Source organism: Tamandua tetradactyla, chromosome 8, assembly GCF_023851605.1.
Source record: "Tamandua tetradactyla isolate mTamTet1 chromosome 8, mTamTet1.pri, whole genome shotgun sequence".
In the NCBI taxonomy this organism is placed as follows: Eukaryota; Metazoa; Chordata; class Mammalia; order Pilosa; family Myrmecophagidae; genus Tamandua; species Tamandua tetradactyla.
Window position 1 is genome coordinate 22571234 of NC_135334.1, and position 20549 is coordinate 22591782.

Sequence of the window (20549 nt, forward strand, 5' to 3'; positions counted from 1 at the left end):
GTCAGTGAGACCAAAGACGAGATTTATTCCAGCTCCCCATCCTTGACCTCAAAGTAGGACCTCAGCATTCACCTTGAGGTTCTCCCCATGTAGGTCGTTAGCAGAAAGCAGCCAGGACGTGATGCTGGAGAGGTCTGGAATTGGGGCTGTAGAAGCTCAGAGTCTCCATGCATCTGGCTGGCTGACCAGAGCAGGAGGTTCCCCAAACCTCAGGTGAAGTGGGAGGTGGGAGCTGAGGTGATAGGAGGTAAGAGAGCATGTGTGTGTGTGTGTGTGTGTGTGTGTGTGTGTGTGTTACAGGTGTGGAATGTGAACAGTGTGGAGGTGTGCAGGCAGTACAGACTCAGGCGGGTGCAACTGTGCTGGGATGGGACTCCCTGGACACTTCAGCAGCAGTATTTTCTGGTCTGAGCTATGCTTGTTGGGGTGCCTGGAAGCTGAGAAAGCGTAAGAGACAAGAGGGGAAGACAGCCATCTCCTGGACGCCATGACTCCATTCCATTGTTACAGACAACAGCCATTGGAGGGGAAGCAAGTCGGGGGGTGGGGATGCCAGAGGGGGTACTTCTTAGAAAAATCCTACAGCTTGCTTCACTTTACTTTGTCCCAGGTTGGAATCCCTACCCTCCCACCTCTCACCAGATACGCAGAGCTTTTGACTATCATATGCATGGTTTGTTCCTCTGGCTTGGGTGATGATAATACCCATAGTCAATTTTCCTGTATAACTATAGATCAAAATGATGCAGCAAGGGGCCTTGGGGGGAGGAGGCCCAGGTCCGGGGGTGCCTCTGCGAGATGCAGGTGGGCACACACCAGCACTGACTTGTGTTCAAGCACAAAACAGATATAATCAGACTGGCTTGCCTTTGTAACCGGTTTTGCATTGTAGAACTTTATTTAGCTTTGCCTTGGATGAAATAAAAATTATGTTTAATAGAAATGGTTTGATGTTTCCATTTTTGTTTAAAATTGGGAGTTACATCCCAGTTTTATGACTTGCCAGCTGTCTATAGCACTAGTTTTTTTCTCAGTGTCCTGGCATGAAAAATGTTGCCTGCTGTTTTAGTTTGTAAGCTGCCAGAATGCTATATACCAGAAATGAAACAGCTTTTTAAAAAAGAGAATTTATTAAGTTGCAAGTTTACAGTTCAAAGGCCATGAAACTGTCCAAATTAAGGCAAGGCTATAAAAATGTCCAAACTAAGGCATCCAGATAAAGATACCTTGGCTCAAGAAGGCCGATCATGTTTGGGGTTTCTCTCTCAGCTGGAAAGGCACATGGTGACATCTGCTAGCTCTCTCTCCTCACTTCATAAGGCTTTTCTGGGAGTGTTTTCCTTCGGCATCTCCAAAGGTCTCTGGCTGTGGGAGCTCTATTGGTTCTCTCTGCTCTAAAGCTTTTTTCAAAATGGTTCCCTCTTAAAGGGCTCCAGTAAGCAACCACACTTTGAATAGGTTGACACATCTCCATGAAAGCCACCTAATCAAAAGTTACCACCCCCAATTGGCTGGGCCACATCTCCATGGAAATAATAAAAAAGATCCCACCAAAGAGGATTAAAGAACTTGGCTTTTCTGTGGTACACAACAAATTCAGACCAGCATACCTGCTTAAGGGGAGGTAACACAGGTAAAATGGCTAAGTGTCTGGCATATGGGTCATATTAGTTTGGACACCTTCTCTGGTGAATTTGGAAAGGTAGCACTTTGACAATGGAATTGTTGCCAGGCCCTCCCTTTATTAATGAACTTGGTAATAATTTTTGGTGCCAGTAAGTGTCATAGCATTATGTTCCTCCACCCAGGTAAACATATATTGGTGAAATTTGCCTCAAATGAACAATAATGGTGACTTTAAAGAGGAAAAGGCACAAAAAATTTAGTGACCAAAGAGTGTGTAGGTAGAATGGGCTTTTCTTGGTTGCTATACCCAGCTTGCTGTTCTGGGTTGGGGTAGCAAGCTACTTTGGGAGGGGAGGAGGTAGCTCTGGCTTCCATCTTAGCAGTAACTCTACCCATGCACATGGTGACCTTTTAATTTTTGAACATAAATAACCTAAGTCCTCCTGCCTCTAGAAGAGAGTTTCTGGCTGCTGGCTTGAGGCAGCAGGGAAAGAGGACTGAGTTGGAGTGGGCAAGCCAGGAGACAGGGCAAGCATTGTGAGCTGTTGTGTTACTTGGGAAAGAGATGGAGATGGAAAGGGGCTGGGGAGAAGTGCAAGAGTTGAGATAACTTGAGCTATATAGGGCTTGACTCTCCTGTAGGTGACTGGGTGCTTAGGGATAAGTTCGCCCAGAAAGAGGATTGAGGAACAGCCATGCACTGGGGGTGTGGAGAAAAGGGTAGATTCATTTATGAAAATATGGCATCTGTTCGTTGGATACCAAGGATAGCAGACAGTTGCAGAAAAGGGTGTGGAACCTAGGAGCATGAGATCTGCTCAGACCACAGGACGGATGGACTCACCCAGGTCACAAAAATCGTGGGCTCTGCCGTTCAGGGCTGGTTGGAGGAAGAGGAGGCCAAATGGAAGGTGGATGTGGGAAAACGCCAGGGGGCGAGGCAGGGTGAAGTCCTGGAAGCCAAAGGGGCAAGACGTGTTAAGAGAAGGGTGACTGTCACTGCCTGTAAGATGTTATTAGCCGGTTAAGGATCAACCCTCACCAAGGTCATCTGTGACCCATGGAGCACAGCAAAGTGGAATGGGACAGCCAGGAGGGGAGGCGGCAGAAAGCTGATGCCACATGTCAAAGCACAGCTGGAGACGAGAGGATGGCGCTGCTGTGTGAGGTGACAGTTTCAAGTACCTTGGCTGGGAAGGGTGAAAAAGGCATTGCCCCAGGGAGGAAGGGGGAGGATGTGGTTTTTTTTTTTTTTTTTTTTCAGTTGGAAGAAATAAAAGCAGAGTGAAATGTGGAGGGGAAAAAGACTGTGGACGAAAGCTATGGCAGTGGAGAAAGAGAAAGGAAAGAGCCATTGGAGGGTACCGGAGGCGAGGGGACCCAGAGGCCAGCTGAAATGACAGCCCGAGACAGGAGGGATGACACCTCTGCCCCTGAGGTGTAGGAAAGGAGGTCAAGAAAGAAGTGAATGCAAGTGAAGAGATTGAGAGACTTGCTTCATGGTCTCTAGTTTCTATTAAGTTATCAGGTCACCTGCAGAGCAGAATTAAGATGGAAGCTTGTGGTAAACAAAAGACCCCTCTCAATTCAGCACCCCCCCAGGACTCCCCTTTCCCCGTGTGATTAACCACTTCCCTCCTGATGTTCTAATTGCACACACAGTGACACATCAGTGCACACAGCAAGAAGAGGCCCCTTTCTCACAAAGCCACCAATACTGCTGAGAAGTAAGAGAAGGGGTCTCCTTCTGCTGACTGAGAGAAAATGCGAGAACACCTTTCCCCTCAGGTAGCCACACCCCCACTGGGCTCATATTCCCTGCAGAAGATTTCCCAGCTCTCCTGCTACAATGACACCTTCCATCAGCTTGGGCACCTTCTCCTTATTCTGCTTTATTTTTTTTTCAAAATGTTTATCTCTATCAGACATATGTTTGTCTCCTTGCTAATTGTATGTTTCTCTTACCAAGGATGTAAACTCCATGGGAGCAGGGACCACGTCTTTTCTGTAGGGAAAATCTAAACTTTCCCCACTTCCCCTGCAGGGGTGGCCTTCTCAGAGGCCAGGGCACCTAGGACTGTGCTTGGCCTGCCCAGAGGGCGGGAAGCCCTTTGGGGCCAGGGAGGTTGTGAGGTCAGCTGTCTGGGTCCTAGGACTTCTAAAGTGTGGCTTTAGATGGCTCACAGGTGGGCCATGGAGTCCAGAAGCTCGGAGCCCTGGCTGCCTCGGGTGTAGTCTGCAGATCAGCTATGTGGTGTCACCTGTCAGCTTGCAGGAAATGAAGAATTTCAGTCCCCACCCCAAATGCAGTGAATCGTAATTTGCATTTAAACAAGCTTTCCTGGTGATTTGTGCTAGTTTGACGAGTGCGAGCCTCAGGTATGGGTGTGGGATCCCTGGACCCACCCTGGGGCTGGGCTCGGCCTGGGCATTGTCAGTGGGAGAGTCACAGGGTTGGAGAGGTGGGATGTCTCTTCTTTTGGCTGTGAGAGACCCTCAACCATGAGTCTGGAGGCCTCTGGTGCAGGCAAGAGAGACCCCAACTCTGTATAAGCAATGAGGAAGGCAGATATAAATCCAGTACCCAGCGTTGCTAGGCATTGTCATACAACACCTTTGTCTTTTACTGCAATCCTGGAAAGAGGATAAAATTATCTGTTTCACTCATGATAAAACCAAGCATAGAGATATCAAAACAAACAAACAAACAAAAAACACGAACAGCTACTTCCCAAAGACACAGAACTATTAAGCAGCTGAGCTAGAATTTAAATCCAGCACATTTTGTAAAACAAACGAGGAGACATACCATTTATAGATACTTGTACCACCGCCCTCACCCCCATCAACGTACATGGAGTTCTCCCTGTGCCAGGCAGACTTTGTGTATGTTGATTGTTTAATCCCCACAGCACCTTGATGAGGCAGGAACCATTCTCATTAGTTTCATCTTACAGATGAGGAAGTGGAGACACAGAGATGTCAAGTGTTCGTACTGAAGAGAGTTCTGGAAAAGCTGCACCTCAAACTGGTACCAGAGGCTGCCTCTGAGGAGAGTGAAGGGGGATTATGGGATGGAATGGTTGGGAATGGAAAGGGGGCTCTAAGTCTTCATGTTAAACCTTCAGTATTGTTTAAAATTTTCAACTTTGTAATACACTTTAATAATAACGATAATATCCTGTACCCCCACACATATGCACAGAATATTTCGAGTCAAGGTCTCCTGCCTCTAAAGCCTGGATTCTTTTCTCTTCCTACAATGTTGCCCCATGCCCCTTCCCTTCCCTTCCCACTCTGTCCTTCTCTATCACACTAAACCATGCTGTTACCTGAGCACAGGGCACTTCACTCGGGTGCCCATGCACTTGCTGCTTCCTCGAGGTAGATTTGCTTCCTTGGGTTGGCGCTATGCCTTTCCATCCTCTAGCTCTATTTTGGATGCACATTCCTGTGGTGTTTGCACATACTTTTATTATAGCTCTCCCACTTTGTATTGAAATTCTTCCCAGGCTCCCCAACTGCACTGATGGGCTAGGGCTGGGCCCTCTTCACTTCCCTCTCCCAGTACCTGGCCGTGGTTTGCACTCATGGCTCCATCATGGTGCCTGTAATGGATTGTTTTCGGTGAGGGCAGAGTTTCCTTCTCATGGAGATGGCACTAGGCCTGGAGTTGGGAGAACGCTGGCCTCAGTTCTCTCAGGATTCAGTTCCCTTCCCTCCTTGTGAAAAGGGAGGATCTTCTCAGCCCACCAACCTCCTCTCCATGCCTTCCCCTCCAGAAATGGGGCCGATCTGCCATGACAATCTCTGGGCGTTTAAAGAACTTCCTGGGTCCCTCTCTCCTTCCCCAGTAGAATCACTTGTGTCCTGAGGGTAGAATGCAAAGGTAGTTCCATCTTAGTACAAGTCCAGATCTGGCAGGAACACAAACATTTCAAGGTTAGCTGCTGAATGTCACCCTAAAATATTCCATAACTATGTATACATAACAATATATGTAAAACATGCACAATCATTCCATTATCACTCTAAATGAAGTTTTCTTTATAATTTCTTCTTTGACCTATGAGTTATTTAGAAGTGTTTTAAAATCACAAGCATATTTTATATTTTAAAGTTATAATGTTTTTTGCTATTTCCTTATAATAATAGCATTACAAAGAGATTAGTCTGTTTGATGCTTTAGCTCAAATTTCTTAGAAAACAGAACAGAAACTGACATTTTATGACTTTGGCAGTTCAATCCCAGGGAAGGAAGAGCTGGGGGAAAAGGGATAAGAGGCAGGGAAAGAGAGAAAGCAAGTGTGAGGCGATGCGTTGTCTAGTGGACAGCAGCTCCGTGAGCTGCACAGCTGGTTGCTGAAGCACGAGGCCTGTCCCTGGGAAACACAGCATCTCTGAATAGTTCCTTCCCTTCTGGGGAAGAAGAATGAGCAATTTATCTGCTGAATCCTTCCTGTCTCTTGTCTTCCTTTATTCATCATCTACCCTATAGACAACAATTTCCATGTTTTGTCACTTGGCCTTTCCAGGCGGTCCTGGGGCAGCCTCAGTTCGGTGGCAGTAGGTCCTGGGTGCTGGAGCAGTGTGGCTCTCCCACGGTGGGTGTGGGGAAGCCATGCAGACTAAAGCTTGCCCTGGCACAGGGGGAGGTAGACACCACAGGTGGTGTCAGCAGCGGAGGCCATGGCGGTAGCCAGGGCTTTACCACTCCGGGAACAGAAAGAGCCAGACCTGGGTCCACCGGAGGCAGAAGCCAAGCATGGAGGAGAGTGGATGGGGTGGCAGGCAAGGCTTAGTGAAAATTGATAGGAGTACGAAACTGGGTCTGGAGCCTATATTAGTTTTGCATTTGATTGAGACTTTTAGTCAGTTTTTACAAATGTGCTTGAAAAGGATGTTTATTTTCTAAGTGTTGAGTGCAAATTCTATATGTCTCTCAATCAAGCATGTTCATCTTATTGATTAGTCTTCCACACTTTACTAATATTTGACCAGCTTGACCTAGCAGTAACTGAGAGAAGTATGCTGAAGTCTTCTACTATAATGTTGGATTTATCAATTTATCCTTGCAATTCCATCAATTAAAAAAATATTTTTATTGTAAAAACTTAACATACAAGCATTCTTGACATATAAATATTCCATACATGGTGTACACTCAATGGCTCACAATATCATCACGTAGTTATGTATTCATCACCATGATCATTTTTGAACATTTGCATCACTCCAGCAAAAGAAATAAAAAAGAAAAAACTCATATATCTCATACCCCTTACCTCTTCCTCTCATTGACCACTAGCATTTCAATCTACTCAATTAATTTTAACCTTTGTTTCCCTTATTATTTATTTTTTCCACATATTTTACTCATCTGTCCATACCGTAGATAAAAGGAGCATCAGACACAAGGTTTTCACAATCACACAGTCACATTGTAAAAGCTATATCATTATACAATCATCTTCAAGAAACAAGGCTACTGGAATACAACCCCACAGTTTCAGGTACTTCCCTCTAGCCACTCCAACACATCATAAACTAAAAAGGGAATATTTATATAATGTGTAAGAATAACCTCCAGGGTAACATCTTGACTCTGTTTGAAATCTCTCAGCCACTGATACTTTATTTTGTCTCATTTCTCTCTTTCCCCTTTTGGTGGAGAAAACTTTCTTAATCCCTTGATGTTGGGTCCTTGCTTGTACTAGGATTTCTGTCCCATGTTATCAGTGAGATTTATACCCTTGGGAGTCATGTCCCATGTAGATGTGGGAAGGCAGTGAGTCACTTGTGTGTCAACTTAGAGAAAAAGAGGCCACATCTGAGCAACAAAAGAGGTTCCTGGGGGTGACTCTTAGGCCTAATTTTTTTTTAATCTTTTTTTTTTTTGTATAATATATATAACATTAGGAAAGAAAGAAAAAAACAATAGTTTTCAAAGCATTCTTCAACAAGTTGTTACAGGACAGATCCCAGAGTTTGTTATGGGCTACATACCATCATCTCAGATTTTTCCTTCTAGCTGCTCCAGAATATAGGAAGCTAGGAGGAATAAATATTTTTTTATCATCACGATTGACTTTTTTGTGAAAATTACCATATATACAAAAAAGCAATAAATTTCAAAGCAAGCACAACAATTAGTGTAGAAAAGATTTCAGAGTTTGGTATGGGTTACAATTAGGTTTTTACTTCTAGCTGCTCTAATATACTGGAGACTAAAAGAAATATCAATATAATGATTCAACAATCATATTCGTTCGTTAAACCCTACCTTCTCTGTGTAACTGCACAATCACCTTTGATCTTTCTATCCCACTTTTAAGGGGTATTTGAGCTATGACTATTCTAACTTCTTCCTGTTTGGGGGGGCTGTCAGTAATATTGGGTAGGGAGATGCAACTAGGTGAAGTTCTGGAGAGGCTGGGTCCCTAGGTTTCAGGACTTATCTGGTCCAGGAATCCATCTGGAGGTTGTATGTTTCTGGAAAATTATCCCAGTGCATGGAACCTTTGTAGAATCTTATACATTGCCCTAAGTATTCTTTAGGATTGGTTGCGATGGTTTTGGTTAGGGTTTGGCAAGTTACGATAGGTAGCAATGTCTAACAGAAGCTTGTGTAAGAGATACCTCCAAAGTAGCCTCCTGACTCTATTTGAACTCTCTCAGCCACTGATACTTGATTAGTCACACTTCTTTTCCCCCTTTTGGTCAGGATGGAATTGTTGATCCCATGGTGCCATGTCCGGCGCTGTTCCATCTGGCTTCCAATTATCCCCGCCGCCGAGGGAGGGAAGGAAAAGGAAACAGGCACGGACACAATACTCACAGTCGATTCGAGTGCTAATCTTTACTGGGGTTAAGCTTTCATTTTTGAATACAGTTTCCACACAGGGAGAAACCCCGTGGGGGACAACCTCCTTGCGGCCGTCAGGCACGGCTCTCCGCGGGTTGTCCCTCCCACTCTACCCGGGTAAGTTCTTATATACACAGATCGTACCCAATAAACAACTACTACGTGTGTGGGGGTGATTGGGGGAATGGTTGAAGCGGATACATGCGTCATAGGCGGAAGCAGGATGCGGGCGCCATCTTGGCTCACTCGATGGGCGGGGGGAACTCTAGAGCAGGCTGCAACATGTCCACTAGGCCAAACCCGGAAAGCGGCTCTCTACAGTGCCAGGGCTGGACTCATCCCTGGGAGTCATCTCCCACGCCACCAGGGAGACTTTCACCCCCCCTCTCATATATACTTTTTTTAAAAAACTACTTGCTGCTTAAAGAATACAGAGTCTCTATTTTGGGTGATGAAAAAGTTTTGGTAATGGACAGTGGTGGTGGCAGCATAACATTGCAATGTACTTAATGCCACTGAATTGTATCCTTAAAATGGTTAAAACAGCAAATTTTACATTATATATATATGTATATATGTATATATAGTCACAATAAAACTACTTAAGAAAATTGCAAATATATAGAAAAACAGAAAGAATGGTGAATATCTATCACTTAGTTTTGCCATATTTGTTCCAACTATTTTCTTTCTAGACTCTTTTGAAGTAAATTGTGGCTCTGTATCATTTTACTCCAATTACTTTGGTACACATCTCTTAAAAAACAACGATATTTTTCTTTTACTTAGCTACAATATCACTGTCACACATTATAAAATTAACAATAATTCCCTATGATCCAATACGCAGATCATATTCACATTTCTCCAATGACCTACCACCCAAATGTCTTTCACTGCTAATTTGTTCAATTAAAGATCCAGTTAAGGTCGATGCCCTGTATTTGGTTTTATGCCTCTCTCTTTTTTTTTTTTAAACTTTTTTTGTTGTATAGTATAACATTTATACAAAGCAGAAGAAATAAAAAAAGCAATAATTTTGAAAGCAGTCTTCAGCAAGTGGTTACAGGACAGATCTAAGAGTTTCTCATGGGCTACCATACCACCCTCTCATATTTTTCCTTCTAGCTGTTTCAGAATATAGGAGGCTAGAGGGCTTACATATTTTCTTATCATCGCAATCAACATTTTTCTTTCTTTTTTTGTGAAAAATAACATATACACAAAATAACTATAAATTTCAAAGCACAGCACTACAATTAGTTGTAGAACATATTTTAGAGTTTGACATGGGTTACAATTTCATAATTTTAGGTTTTTACTTCCAACTGCTCCAAAACTCTGGAAATTAAAAGAGATATCAATTTAAAGATTCAGCATTCATATTAGTTTTTAAAATCCTATCTTCTATGTATAATTCCACCATCACCTTTGATCTTTCCATCCCTCTCTTTAGGGGTGTTTGGGCAACAGCCATTCTAAATTTTTGAAATTGGAAGGGTCTGTCACTAATATGGGGTAGGCAGATGTAACTGTATGATGTTCTGGAGAGGCTGGGCTAGTTTTCAGGAATGATCTGGACCAGGGATCCATCTGGAGGTTGTAGGTTTCTGGAAAGTCACTCTGGTGTATGGAACCTTTGTGGATTCTTATATATTGCCCTAGGAGTTCTTTAGGATTGGCTGGAATGGTCCTGGTTGGGGGGTTGGCAGGTTAGGATAGGTAATAAGGTCTAACTGAAGCTTGTGTAAGAGCAACCCCTAGAGTAACCTCTCGACTTTATTTGAACTCCCTCTGCCACTGATACTTTATTAACTACACTTCTTCCCCTCTTTTGGTCAAGATGGAATTGTTGATCCCATGGTGTCATGTCTGGATTCATCCCTGGGAGTCATTTCCCACGTTACCAGTGAAACTTTCACCCCTGGATGTCTTGTCCCATGTAGAGGGAGGGCAATGATTTCACTTGCAGAGTTGGGCTTACAGAGAGTGAGGCCACATCTGAGCAACAAAAGAGGTCCTCCAGAAGTTACTCTTAGGCATGCCTATAGGTAGTCTATCTTCTATGCTACCTACCTAAGCTTCATGAGAGTAAGCCTCATGATTGAGGGCATGGCCTATCGGGTGCCCCTAAAATTTGACACAGTGTCAGGGGATTCCCTGATGGTAAGGTTTAATAGTTCCATAGTCTTTCTCTCCTCCCTCAGGGGACTTTGCCAATACTTTTTGATTATCTGCTTAATATGCTCTAGGATGTTTCCAGGCGTTACAATAATCAATACAGGATTAAAGGACCTCTTGCTTATTCTGTGCCCCATATGTTTTCAGTTGTTCAAATGAGTGTACAGATAGGTTGGATTAGATTATGCACTACAAGCAATTTCAGTTCTAGACCAAGTAAACCTTTCTTCCATTGGTCTCAAAGAGTATGTGTGGTTCTAAAATATAGACACTGTCTTCCTTACCCCTGTGTTCTGAATTACTTTAACCCCAACCTGTTGGGCTTCGTTCTTATCTCTAAATATCAGGTTATATATAAAACAGCCTCTCAAAATCCAGAAATAATAATCACCACTCCAGACTTAATGTGTCTGCTCTAAAAGCTTACAATCTAGGCCCCTGTTTTCTTATAAGCATTTTCTAAAGGTGACCATACCATTCTTGTTCTTTTATTTCTGGCTTATTTTGTCTCACCAAATGTCCCACATGTTCATTCAAATCGTTGCATGCCTCACAACTTTGTTCCTTTTTTAGCAGCAGAACCTTTGCTCATAAGTATACACCATCATTCGTCAATCTACTTCTCTGTCATTGCATCCTTCAGCCACCTGCATTCATCAGGCATCATGTAGAAGGCCCAAAGTCCACAGTCCATCAACAGTCTCAATTTTAGATAATTTCATGTTCCCAAGAGAAAGAAAACCAATAAATACATCCTCACCAAATAGGAAATCTAACCTCCTCTTAACTCTTGTCACTCACCCCATTATTTACCTCTGCTGTTGCTGTGGTAGTGCTGATGGTTTCCTTTTGAACATAGCTCACAGCATGCAGTAGCTGTTTTCCCCATGTACCTTGGACTTAAACACTCTTTGTGCAATAATCATATCTTTGAAGTAATTCTTGTGAAAACTAATTCATATTGCTAGTGTGAATCAGTGGAACACTTAGGTCTATAGAACCCCTTTCAGTTTTGTTCATCTTCAATATGGTAATATTACTTATATACCCACTAGAGAATCACCTTCACTCCTATCTATTCCTTACATTGGAGTTCAACCTCATTAGCTAATGACTCACCCCTGTCTAGCTTCTATGTATCTCTAAGTCCCCGATATTCTGTAATATAAGCCTCTGATTATACCTTTATGCTGGTCATAAAAGTGGAATCATACAATATCTATCCTTTTGTGTCTGGCTAATTTCACTCAGCATTATGTCCTCAAGGTTCATCCATCTTGTCACGTGCTTCAGGATGTTACTTTGTCTTACTGCTGCATAATATTCCTTTGTATGTATTTACCACATTTTGTTCTTCCATTTGTCTGTTGATGGGCATTTGCTTTGTTTCTGTCTTTTGGTGACTGTGAGTAATGCTGCTATGAACATCCATATGCAAATGTCTGTTTGTGTCATTGCTTTCACCAAGTAGTGCTATTACTGGGTCATAGGGCAACTCAAAATTTAGTTTCCTAAGGAACCAACCACCAAACAGTCTTCCATAGTGGCTGCACCATTATACATTCCCACCAGCAGTGTGTAAGTGTCCCAGTTTCTCCACATCCTCTCCAACATTTGTAGTTTCCTGTTTGTTTAATAGCAGCCATTCTTATAGGTGTGAGGTGGTATCTCATTGTAGTCTTTTTTTTTTTTTTTTTTTTTTTTTTTAAGAGGGAGGAAGGGAAGGAAAGACAGAGAGAAGGAAGGAAGGATGGAAGGAAGGAAGGGAGGAAGAAAGGGAAACATCTTTAAACATTTTCTTGTTTTATTGTATTTTGTTTGTTTGTTTGTTTTTTACATGGGCTGGGGCCGGGAATCGAACCGAGGTCCTCCGGCATGGCAGGCAAGCACTTTGCCCACTGAGCCACCGCGGCCCGCCCCTCATTGTAGTCTTGATCTGCATTTCCCTTATAGCCAGTGAAAATGAGCATCTCTTCATGTGCTTTTGAGCCATCTGTATTTGCTCTTCAGAAAAATGCCTATTCATATTTTTAGCCCATTTTATAATTGGGCTGCTTGTTCTTTTGTTGTTAAGTTGTACGATTTCTTTGTATATACAGAAAATCAAACCTTTGTCTGATATGTGATTTCCAAATATTTTCTCCCATTGAGTTGGCTGCCTCTTCACCTTTTTGACAAAGTTTTTTGAGGTGTAGAAGCATTTGATTTTGAGGAGTTCCCATTTATCTATTTTTTCTTTTGTTGCTTGTGCTTTGGGTGTAAAGTTTAGGAAGCTACCTCTTATTACTAGGTCTTGAAGAGGTTTCCCTACATTTTCTTCAAGATGCTTTATGTGTTTGATCCACTTTGAGTTAATTTTTGTGTAGGGTGTAAGATTGGGGTCCTCTTTCATTTTCTTGGCTATTGATATCCAGTTCCTCCATGCCTAATAATTGAAAAGACTATTTTGTCTCAGTTCGGAGGATTTGGGGTCCTTGTCAAAAATCACTTGATCATAGATTTGGTGGTTTATTTCTACATTTTCAATTTGATTCCATTGGTCAATGCTTCTATCTTTGTGCCAGTACCATGCTGTTCTGACCACTGTGGTTTTATAATAGGTTTTAACATCAGGGAGTGGTTTTATGTCTCTTAAGAGCCTTTCATGACATTGACTTTTTGGAGAGATTGGCTCATTTGTGTGGTTGAATGCCCCACCTTCTGGATTTTTCTGTTTGCTCCCAAGGAGTGTCATTAACTTATTCCTCTAATTCTTATTTCCTATAAGTTGGAAATCATATCTAAAGATGTAGGTTAAATATCCTTGGTAAGAATACCTCATAGATGATGCAATATGAAAGTGTACTACATGTACATATCAGGAGGCACACAGCATCAGGCTATGCCGCTATTAGTGGGTAAGGAGATACCCTACCTTACCCACTGCAAATAAATAGCGAGTTTATTTGCAGAGATGGCTGAGAGAGAGGCCACATCTGAGCAACAAAAGAGGATTTCTGGGGGTTGACTCTTAGGCATAATTATAAGTAGGCTTAGCTTCTCCTTTGCAGAAAAAGTTTCATAAGTCTTTTCAATTATTAGGCATGGAAGAACTGGATATCAATAGCCAAGAAAATGAAAGAGGACCCCAACTTACACCCTACACAAAAATTAAAACTCAAAGTGGATCAAACACATAAAGCATCTTGAAGAAAATGTAGGGAAACATCTTCAAGACCTAGTAATAGGAGGTAGCTTAAAAAGGAGATGAAGGCCTTGCTCCTGCATTGTAAAGTTATTTTTCTCCTCTTGAGAGCAGCAAGGAATCTGCGGGTGATTCTTGGACATTGTGCAAATACCTAGTTATTCATCAACTTTAAACTTAGTGGTTTTGGCATCTGCTGATGATCCCTTGTGTGAACCAATTATTTTATTAGAAGTTGCAAAATGGTGGTTTTCTAATTCAATCATTCCTCTGGCTTCATCTTGTTTCCTGGAAGTAAATTCTTTTTTTTTAAATGCAATTTTAGTGAGATGTATTCACATACAAAATAATCCATCCAAAGTGTACAATCAGTGTTTCACAGTATCATCATATCGTTGCGAACTCATCGCCACAGTTAATTTCAGAACATTTTCATAACTCCAAGAAAAAATAAAAATAAAAATAAAAAGAACACCCCAAACATTCCATACCCCTTATCCTCCCTATTATTTTAAAATTTATTTTGCCTTTATTTTATTACCCATCTGCCCATACACTGAATAAAGGGAATGTCAGTCTAGGGTTTTACAATCACACTGTCACACCATAAAAGCTATATAGTTATAAAATCATCATCAAGAATCCAGTCCACTGGATTCTTCTAGATTTTGTAGGTTTTTCCTTCTAGCTTTTCTAATACACTGGAAACTAAAAAGATATATCTATATAATGCAATGAATAATCTCCAGAATGTCCTCTCAATTCTATTTGAAATCTCTCAGCCACTCAAACTTTGCTTCATTTTGTTTCTCTTTTTGGTCAAGAAATCATCTTCAATTGCTTGATGCCAGGGCCAGGCTCATCCCTGGGAGTCATGTTCCACATTTCCAGGGAGAGTTACACCCCTGGAAATCATATCTCACATGGGGGTGGGGCAGGATAGCGAGCTTATTTGCAGAGATGGCTGAGAGAGAGGCCACATCTGAGCAACAAAAGGGGTTTTCTGGGGGTTGACTCTTAGGCATAATTATAAGTAGGCTTAGCTTCTCCTTTGAAGAAAAAGTTTCATAAGGGAAAACCCCAAGATCAAAGACTTGACTTAGTAAATTGGGAGTCCCTAAATGCTTATAAGAATATTAGTAATTTTTGAGGTGGGGAAGTTTAATATTTCCACATTTTCCCTCAGTCCCTCAAGGGGCTTTTCCAAATACTTTTTTACTTTCTGTCCAAAATATTCTGGGATGTATCAGGGTATTACCCAAGCTGTACAGAATAATAAGATCTCATTCCCTATACTGGATTCCATGTAACTGTGTTGTTTAAATAAACTGACCATAAAGGTTAAATTAGATAGTGTGCTACAGAAAATATAAATTTTGTACCAAATAAAAATCTCTTCCTTTGTTTGCACACAGAAGTTGAATTTTTAAACTACAGTCAATATCATACATTACCCTGTATTCTGATTTACCTTAGTCCTAACCAAGTGTGTTTCATTCATATCTCTAACTGACATCTGATCTCTTTTTCAGCTTCTTTAACAGTTGCTGTATAGAGTAATGCTGACTTTCAGAGATGTAGAACTCTAACTCTGAGTCTCAGGTGTCACACAGATACCCAAAGTTCCAAGGAACTACAAGATTGTACATGAAGTGCTCAGCATCTCAGAATTTAGAAATAACAGTTAAAATTCAGGAAAAGATGTGACTGCTGTTAGAGCTTACAATCTAGGAACCTTTATAATAAACATTATTGAACATGTTGTACTCTTTAATCATTGATTTCCCACTCTCTGCCCATGTTCTAACTCCTGATAACCTATGCTCTCAAATTCAATTCTCAGTGTTTGCTTATTATAGCTAGTTTATATTAGTGCGGTCTTACAATATTTGTCCTTCCATTTTTGGCTTATTTCACTCAATATAACATCCTGAAGTTTGATTCAACTAATTGCATGCCTCACAAGTTCATTCCTTGTAGCTGCTCAATATTCCATTGTATGTGTACGACCACAGTTTGCCCTCCTATTCATTCATTAATGTCCCTTTAGACCACCTCCATCCATTGCAAAGTGTGAATACTGCCACCGAAATCACCAGCATGCAAATGTCCGTTCATGTCCCTGTTTTCAGTTCTTCAAAATATTTACCTAACATTGGGGTTGCATAATCATATGCAACCCTACGCTTAGCCTCCTGTGGAACCACCACACTGCTCTCCAGAGGGGCTGCACTGTTCTACTTCCCTACCAACAGTGGATAGGTCCATCTCTCTAAATTGCCTCCAGCACTTTTTTTTTTTTTTTTTTTACATGGGCAGGCACCGGGTATCGAACCTGGGTCCTCTGGCATGGCAGGCAAGCATTCTTGCCTGCTGAGCCACTGTGGCCCACCCACCTCCAGCACTTTTATCTTTCTGTTTATTTTAACAGTTTTATTCACATACTGTACCATCCATCCTAAGTAAACAATCAATGGTCCCCAGCATAATCACATAGTTATGCATTCATCATCACAGTCTATAGAAGGACATTTCCATTTCTCCCAAAACAAAGAAGAAGAGGAAAAAATGAAGAATAAAGAAGCAAAAAGGAGAAAGAACAACAAAACCAAGAATCCCATAGCCCTCCCTTATATCCGCCTCTTATTGACATTTAGCTTTGGTATATTGCTTTTTGTTACAATTAATGGAAGCATATTACAATGTTACTGTTAACTGTAGACACTAATATGCATTGATTGTATTTTTCCATATACCTTCCTATTTTCAACACCTTCAATGTTGACATTTATTTGTTATCCCTCATGTAAACACTTTCTTATATTTGTACATTTAATCATCATCATTGTCCACCCTAGGATTTGCTAAGTTATACAGTCCCAGTTTTTACCGTATGACATTCCCTCTGGTGTCATACATGCCCCTAGCCTTCCTCTTTCAACCATATTCACACTCAGCTTTGTTTATTATACTTACAATATTATGCTACCGTCAGTTAGTATTGTGCTATCCATTTCTGGATCTTTACAATCAGTTCTGCTGAACATTCTGTACTCCTTCATCATCAAATGCTCAGTCTCTACCCTCTTTCTATCTCCTGATAACCTGTGTCCTCAACTTTAACTCTCCAAGTTTGTTCATTATTATTAGTTCATATTAGTGAGACCGCACGGTATTTGTCCTTTCATTTCTGGCTGGTTTTGCTCAACATAATATCCTCAAGGTTCATCCACATTGTTGCATGCATCATGACTTTGTGTCTTACAGCTGAAGTGATCCCTTCAGTATTTCTCATAAAGCAGGTCTCTTGTTCATAAACTCACACAGTGTCTGTGTGTCTGAAAATATTTTAAACTCTCTTTCATTTCTGAAGGAGAACGTTGCCAGATATAGAATTCTTGGTTGGCAGTTTTTCTCTTTCAGTATCTTAAATATGTAATATCGCTGTCTTCTCGCCTCTGTGGTTTCTGCTGAGAAATCAGCACATAGTCTTATCGAGCATTCCTTGTATGTGGTAGATTGTGTTCCTCTTTCTGCTTTCATAATTCTTTTTGTCTTTGACATGTGACAATCTAATTAGTAAGTGTCTTGGAGTAGGTCTATTCAGATCTATTCTTGGATCTGTAATTTTTATGTCTTTCATAAGAGTTGGGAATTTTTCAGTGATTATTTCCTCCAATATTCTTTCAGCCCTTTTCCCTCTCTTCTCCTTCTGGGTCACCTATAAAACACATATTTATGAGCTCCATTGTTGCTATTCAATTCCCTGAGGCTCTGCTCATATTTTCCCATTCTTTCTCTATCTGTTCTTCTGTGTGTAGGATTTCAGATGTCCTGTCCTCTAGTTTACTAATCTTTTCTTCTACTCTTTAAATCTGCTATTGTATGTCTCCACTGTAGTCTTTTTTTTGGCACGGGCAGCCTCCTTCATTGTATTTTTCATCTCTTCTATTGTGATTTTCATTCCCATAAGTTCTACCATTTGCTTTTTTGAAGTTCTTCTGTATGGTCACATAGCATCTACTTTATGTCCTTCATCTCTTTTGCCTCATTGATTTGATTTAGAAGATTTGTTTGAACATTGTTAATTGGTTGTTTCAACTCATATCTCATTTGAGGTGTTAATTTGTTCCTTTGACTGGGCCATATCTTTATTCTCCCTAGTATGACTCATGATTTTTTGCTGATGCCTAGGCAACTGATTTCCTTGATTAATTTGTTCTGGAGGTTGTTTTCGCTCTTTTACCTAAGGTTTTCTTATTGTTTGGCTTTGTTCTCTATTCGAAAAAAAAGTGTTTTTCCTATCATGCCCAGCAAACGATGCTTGTCAGACTGCAGCTCCTCACTGGTATAAAGTTGTGTGGAGCCTTTATTTCTCAGCAGACCCTGTCCTTGACTGGGGCATGTTTAGACAGAGCCTGAGGTAGGAGGCAGGCTTAACTCATTTCTGTTTTCCAGTCCCTGGGGTCTGAATTCTCTGAATGAAAGGTGCCACTTGTGCTGGGACCTGCACCCCCTGTAAGATATACCCTTTAGGGAATTATCTCCTTGACCTGACTAGTTACCTTATCTCTGCTGTTGCCTGGGTCAGCACTGACAAATGAAAATGCCTGAGGCTTTTTAAAAATGGGCTGCTAAAAAAGCAAAAATAAAAAAATCCTTTTTCGGAGCCAGTCCCTGGTCCCCAGCCCCACAGATCAACAATCAAAAGCTGAAATTGGCACCCAGCTCTATGTGCTCTTTTTATTGAGTCAAAAGTCTCTGTTTTTTTTTTTCTTTCCATCAGCCCTGCCTCCTCTATGCCAGGAGACACCTCAGAGTTCCTTTTGCTTGTTCTGGTTTATCTGTGCTCAGACCTTGTATTCAACACTCCAACTGAATTAATTAAAACTGCAGTTGGAGCTTGGTTAAGCTACCTTCCCTTGCTCTTAGTAGAGAGGGCTTCTTTTTCCCATGGGAGAGTGTCTGTAAGACAGCCTGCTGTGATAAAGGGGGAGGAGCCCCAGTCTACACAGTTTGGGAGACTACTTAACAGTTCTGTGCTGTGATCTTGGCGCTTCCACCCATTCCAGACTGGTGAATGATATGTGTTTGGTCACAGAAGTCCTCCAAATGGTTGTTCCAGGCAGTTCCTGACTATTTATCAGCTGCCCCAGAGGACTACCTAAATTCCTTACCTCCCTATGTGGCCATCTTGCCTTGCCTCTATTTGGAAGTAGATTCTTTCTATAAAGCAGAATAAGACTTTCTATTTTTTCTCTCTAAATACCTTTTCAGAGTAAGGGCTTGGTGTGATAGTCATCTCCAGTGATGACAAAGGGATGGCGTTTTGCTTTTCTTTTTTATTGTTTACAAGTTGTAACATATTTTCCTGGTGAATTGAGACTTCTCTCATTGTGTAGCCCTTCACTTTGTCCTAAAGTCAGTTTTGTCTTCCTGTCCTAAATTCCTATTAAAAAACATTATATAGCTACCCCAGCAAAATTTAGGTTAAGTGCTTGGTTTCTATATCTTTCCCGACTTTTTTAGTTTTCATGGTCCTGTAACCTTATGCTGTGGGTATGTCTTATAAATAACACATAGTTTGATTTTATATTTTTGTTCAACTTGACTGTCTCTGTATACTAACCAGTGAGTTTAACATTTATTGTCACTATTGATACTTTTGTTTTTGACATCCTAATCTGTGTATTCTATTTGTTCCATTTTCTCCTCCATCTCCTCCTCCTCTTTCTCATTTTCTTCTCCTTCTCCTCCTCTTCCTTCTTCTTTTCCCACTTCTCTTGAGCAAAGTAAGGAGCAACTCTTCCTTTTTCTTTCTGAAATTTGTTATTTTTTTCCTTAATTATTTTTTCCTACTGTTTTGAATTTTAAACAATTTATATCCATTATTTTGGTAGTTAATCTTTTGGCCATCCAGTAAGTACTACATATACTTTATGTAACATAACTGTAGTTCATATTTAAACTTCCCTCTTGAACAATTTAAGAATTTTAGAATATTTGATTATCCCTTCCTGAGTTACATGCTATTACCATCCAGTATTTTAACTAGTTTGAAAAATTAACCTACGAAATAGATATTGCCATTATTTTATGTAGACAGATTTTGTTTAGACTTGTGTATGTGTTTTCCAATTGCTTTGCTCAGTATTCTGTCTTGCACCTTAGTTCTTCCTTCTGGGATCATTTTCCTTCTCCCCACCTATATACTTTAGATGCTCCTTTAGAGAAGATCTGATGGTGGTGAACCCTCAGTGTTTGATTTCCTGAAGATACCCTTACTTTTGAAAGATAGCTCTGTAAGGTTTACATTTCTTAACTGGTCATTATTATCTCTTGGTGTTCTGAAGGAAAGCACTTTTACCTGCTTTAGTGCTATAGAGACCTTTGCTGTCAGTCTAATTGTACTTTGTGGTGGTGTGAGCCGTTTCTGTTTGTGGCTGCTCTAAAGAATTTCTTTTCACCTTTGGTGTCCTTTGGCTTCCCTATAATATGCTTAGATATGGATTTATTTGAGTTCTTCCACCTTTGTTGTATGGGTACACCCTAAGGGGCATACACTGTACCTATGGATTCGTGCCTGTAATCAATTCTGGAAGATTCTCAGCTGTGATCTCTCTGGACATTGTCTCTTTCCAGGCTTTAATTTCTCTTTCAGAAATTAAATTTCTCTGACTGGATATGCCAGCC